The sequence below is a fragment of the Rattus norvegicus genome, chromosome 3 (genome assembly GCF_021556685.1).
Source record: "Rattus norvegicus strain SHRSP/BbbUtx chromosome 3, alternate assembly SHRSP_T2T, whole genome shotgun sequence".
In the NCBI taxonomy this organism is placed as follows: domain Eukaryota; kingdom Metazoa; phylum Chordata; class Mammalia; order Rodentia; family Muridae; genus Rattus; species Rattus norvegicus.
Genome location: NC_141536.1, coordinates 141,717,844 through 141,723,439, shown reverse-complemented (window position 1 = coordinate 141,723,439; position 5,596 = coordinate 141,717,844). Strand labels below are relative to the sequence as shown.

Genomic DNA, 5,596 nt, shown 5'->3' with positions numbered 1-5,596 from the left:
CCGGACTACAAAAAAAAAATTAGAAGATTTGATGCCAGCACTCAAGAGGCAGAGGCAGGTGGATCTCTATGAGGTCAAGGCTAGCCAACACTACAAAATAAGACCCTCTGTCAAAAAGAAAACAAGAAAAAGCATACATTAGGGCCAACATGGTGGGTTTGTCAGGTAAGGATGCTTACCACCAAGACTGAGAACCTGAATTCAGTCCAGAACCTATATAGTGGAAGACAGAACCCCAAAAGTTCTCTTTCCCATTCATGCATGACATAGCACATGTGTATGCTATGCATAATAAATATATGTTAAAAACGTAAACTATGTGTCCTGGAAAGACTGCTCAGTGGTTAGTTAAGAGTGTTCACTGTGCAAACCATGATGACTTTGAATTTGGATCCCAGTACCCAGGTACCAACCAACCCAGAAAGGGTTTTGAGATAGCCTATAACCACAGTGCTGTGAGGAGCAGAAACAGGAGGATTACTTCAAAGGAATGGGACAGAGAGCCATACAGGATACCTTAATATCCTCCTCCAGTTTCCCCATATGGACATGCACAGGCATGTACACCCCAACACATATATGTGCACATATACCCCATATCCTCTCGCCGCCTACCCTCATAGACAATTAAAAAAGCAGTTTCTAAAAATCAACACAAAAAGGTACACTATAGAAGGTGTGTGGGTGGCACACCCCTGCATCTCGCTCCCAGAATCCTGAGACAGGTAATTTGCAAGTTCAAGGTCTATATGCTGGTTAATTTTCCTTGTCAACCGGACTCTCTTAGAATCGTCATAGAAGTCGACCTCTGGGTATGACTATCAGGGTGCTTCCAGAAAGATTTGACTGAGCCAGGGAGACTTGGGGTTCAGGAGTGCATTAAACAGGAGAAAGCTGGGATTGGGGATTTAGCTCAGTGGTAGAGCGCTTAAGGCCCTGGGTTTGGTCCCCAGCTCCGAAAAGGAAAAGAGAAAAAAACAAAAAAACAAACAAACAAAAAAAAAAACCAGGAGAAAGCTAGGTGAGTGGAGTGGCAGCGTCTGTTTCTGCAGACAAGCCACCTTCTACTGCTGCTATCACACCTGCCCACCAGGATACATTGTATCCCTTTAAACAATGAACCAGGATACTAGCAACAGTTTGGGCTACACAGCAAATCTTCAGGGAAAAGAAGAAACATTATCATTTCTTTCTTTCTTTTCTTTTTCTTTTTTTTTTGGTTCTTTTTTTCGGAGCTGGGGATCGAACCCAGGGCCTTGAGCTTCCTAGGCAAGCGCTCTACCACTGAGCTAAATCCCCAACCCCTATCATTTCTTTCTTATCAACAGCTTTTTTTAAAAGCCTAATATTAGCAATGGAATGGAAGAGAGTGGAACGCTTCCATCCTCCCCCAACCTCCCCACCCACTCACCCTCTACCCCCACCTCTCTACCCCCACCCATTCACCCTCCCACTCCTCTACCCCACCCAGTCATACCCCCCACTACCCCCACTCCTATACCTCCTGCCCCAGACAGTAGCAGTGGGAGATTGGCACAGACAATAGGAAAATTCAGTTGTGAGAAGCCATTTGACTTGGACCATTTTACTTTTAGATACTATTTTGAGAAGTTAAGATGAAGTCCCAAATATCTAGACACAACCATGTCCATCCCAGTCCCTCCTTTCTCCCCAACTCCTTCCTTCTTCCAACTTTTCCTTTCTTTCTGCCTCTCTTATCTAGCCCAGGCTAGTTGAGAACTCTGTGTATAGCCAAAGACGATGACCTTGAATTCTCGATCCTCCTACTGTCACCTCCCAAACACTAGGGTAAACATCATATACCACCATGCCTGGCTTTAACACGGTGACAAAGACCAAGGCTGCATGTGCAGTAGGTAAGCATTCTACCAACTGAGCTACATCCCGATGTCAGTTTTCAGCAAGGAAACACATTCACTGTTAGGGGATAGAGAGATGAACGGAGATGTCAGTAAAGGATTTGACATTGAGCAGAGTGGCCTTCCCCGTGTAACTCCAGCACGTAAGAGGAAAGGCAGAACCGGGAGTTGAAGGCCAACCTGGCCTATGTAGTAAGGTCCTGTCTCAAAATAACAACAACAAATTTGGGATGACTTTAATCCCAGCACTCAGGAGATAGAGGCAGGTGGATCTCTGTGAGTTCAAGTCCAGCCTGTTCTACAAAGGAGTTCCAGGACAGCCAGGGTTCCATAATAGAGAGACTCTGTTTCAAGACAGACAAACAAATGATGTCCTGGACTAGAAAGAGAGCCTCCTTGTTAACAGTATTGGCTACTCTTCCAGAGGCCCCAGGTTAGGTATCCAGCACCCACATAGCAATTCACAGCCCTCTGTAACTTCAGTTCCTTGGGATCCAATATCCTCTTCATTGGTCTCATCTGTCTTTTGCAGGCACCGGTTGTGTGCAGACATATGTGCAGGCAAGACAGCCATACATATAAAACAATGAATGGGATGAAAGACACAGCTCAGAGGTTAGGAGCACTTGATGAAACCCAGTGGATCTGGGTTGGGTTCTCGGCCCCTACATGGGGACTAACAACCATCCATAACTAGTTTCAGAGGATCTGGAGCTTTCTTCTGACTTCTGAGGGCACCAGGCACATACAGTGCATGGATATATGTACAGGCAAAAACTGATTATAAATAAAGTGTTTCTAAAAATACCGAAAATCCAAACCCACAGGATGGAGGTATAGCTCAGCAGTTAAGAACACATATAACGGGGTTGGGGATTTGGCTCAGTGGTAGAGCGCTTGCCTAGCAAGCGCAAGGCCCTGGGTTCAATCCCCAGCTCCGGAAAAAAAAAAAAAAAAAAAAAAAAAAGAACACATATAACAGCGCAAGGCCTTGGATTTGGTCCTCAGCTCCAGAAAGAAAAAAAGACAACTCCAGAGAACATCTCCATCAGACAGGTCACAACTGCCTAACTCCAGCTCCAGGGGGCCTGATGCCTTCTTCTGACCACCATGGGCGCCTTGTATCCATGTGCACATACTAACATGCATGCACACATGCGCCCCACATACATACATACATACATACACACACACACACACACACACACACACACACACACACACACACACACACACTTAACATAAAAACACCAAATCCGGGGTTGGGGATTTAGCTCAGTGGTAGAGCGCTTGCCTAGCAACCGCAAGGCCCTGGATTTGGTCCCCAGCTGCGAAAAAAAAGAAGAAGAAGAAGAAGAAGAAAAAAAAAAAAAAACCACCAAATCCCTAAACCTGGCCACATTGGCCCCAGGTCCTCTCCTGACAAGTATCTGAAAGGAATCACCACTAAGCAGATGTGTTCTTTCCTTTGATGGTTTCCCACTCAATCTGCCCCCTTTGTTCTCAGCACCTGCCTGTTTCTTAGTAGCATTTGACTTTGCCATTTTGGGATCCCTTTTAAGTAGTCGGAATTACCTGGTCCTGCTTCCCAGTCACTGACCTTGTATAAGCTGAGGCTTACGGGTTACTTGTAAGAAGTGTTAGGGAGAGATTTCAAAAGCTAGTTCGTAAAACCTAGGGAGAGGGAGCTGGAGACATAGCTCAGTCGGCGGCACAGGCCCCTAATTCTAGCTCTCAGGAGGTGGGGTTAAGCAATATCAGAGGTTCTAGATCATCTTCTCAGCTACCTGGTAAACTTGATCCCAGCCTGGGATGCATGAGACCCTGTCTCAAAAACAACAACAACATCAACAACAAACAACAACAGCAAACAAACAACAGAACAGCAACCACAAAACAAATGCAGTTGGAGAACCAGCTCAAACACATGTTAATTCCTTCCAGGGTGAAAACAGCAAATACTTATTTAACACTTTTCAGAGTACTTTTGAAGGATGAGGATAAAACACCACTGGTTTAAAGAGAGAAAGGAAAAGGAAGGGGGGGGGCTGGAGAGATGGCTCAGTGGTTAAGAACACTGACTGATTTTCCAGAGGTCCTGAGTTCAAATCCCAGTAACCACGTGGTGGCTCACAACCATCTGTAATGAGATTGGATGCCCTCTTCTGGTATGTCTGAAGACAGCTACAGAGTATATATATATATATATATATATATATATATATATATATATATATATATATATATATATGTGTGTGTGTGTGTGTGTGTGTGTGTGTGTGTGTGTAATCTTTTTTTTAAAAAAAAAGCTCTCTCTCCCTCTTTCTTTTAAAAAAAAAGTTGGGAAGGGGATGGAAAGACGGGGCAGAGGAGGGAGTCAGGAAGGATGAACACTAACACCCCTTTTCAGAAGCTTCCTAAATTATATGTGTGTATATATGTATGTAGACATATTAAAAAGAGTTTGGATGAAGTTACCCTACTCTAGGGAGTGGGCATAATGCTCCCAGATGCCGAAGGCCAACAAACGAAAGGGACCAGTGTGAGACTCAATTACTTCTCTTTGAGTTGCTGACCAGGGAGGTTCCACCGGCAAACATCCCGCCCCACTCCATCCCATCTGCAAGCTGTTGCCAGTGCTCTTGGTTATCATTCAGAGCTGGACTGTAAGACGCTATTGCTAAAGGCACTGCATACTTGTGCCACAGGATGTGGAGAAATCAAGCTGGTAATAGCCTGGAGGTTTCGTTCCTACTGGCTAGCTTTCTCAGTGCCTAACGGTGCTGTGGAGAAGCTGTGCGCGCCTGTAAGCCACAACAACCAACTCGGAGAGATGTCTTCGTTGTTCCCATAGTGGCATGGATGCTAAGGGAGTAATCAACCACTCTCAGATTGGATTTATTGCCAGCAAAGGACACCAAGGTCAGATGTGGTGATGATTTTTTTTTTTTGGAAAATGTTTGCATTTAATTAACCGCTTTAGTGGCTTTAAGCCACCAGAACACAGGCACCTCCAACACCCTTCATCTTCTCTTCAGCTCTTCTGCTGAAGAATTTGGCCTTCACGATGACAGGTTGCTTAGGGAGCTTCCCCTTCCTCAGAACTTTGTAGTAGCCTGATCGAACAATATCAGTGATGGGAGCTGCTCCAGTCTTGTTCTTTACTGCATTGACCCGTGTCTGCTCACTGACCAACATCCATAATTTATCCAGGTTGACAGTTGGGCAGAAGCTCTGGCTCCTCTTCAAGTGGTAATGCCTCATGCCAACTTTCCCGAAGTAACCAGGATGATATTTGTCAAAGTTGATCCTGTGGTAATTGCGTGCCTCCAGCATTCCCACGGCCTCCTGGGTGCTTGAGGTGCTTACCGATGCGACCATGGCCGTGACTCACATGGCCCCAGAGTTTCTGGGTCTTCCTCAGTCTGGATGAAGAGAAAGAGTATGACGTATGTTTTTAATCCTAGCACTTGAGAGGCCAAGGCACATGGATCTCTGTGACTTCAAGGCCAGTCTGGTCTGCACAGTGAGTTCCAGAGGGTACATACTGAGTCTCTCTCTCTCTCTCTCTCTCTCTCTCTCTCTCTCTCTCTCTCTCTCTCACACACACACACACACACACACACACACACAGAGAGAGAGAGAGAGAGAGAGAGAGAGAGAGAGAGAGAGAGAGAGAGAGGTGATAGAAAATACAAGAAACTCATGAATATCAC

The 5,596-nt window shown here is 45.3% G+C and overlaps 1 pseudogene; it reads right to left on the bottom strand.

The window, feature by feature from the left end:
- Positions 1-4,850: 4,850 nt before the first annotated feature.
- Rpl27al6 (ribosomal protein L27A like 6) lies at positions 4,851-5,228 on the bottom strand (annotated as a pseudogene).
- Between the last annotated feature and the right edge of the window lie 368 nt (positions 5,229-5,596).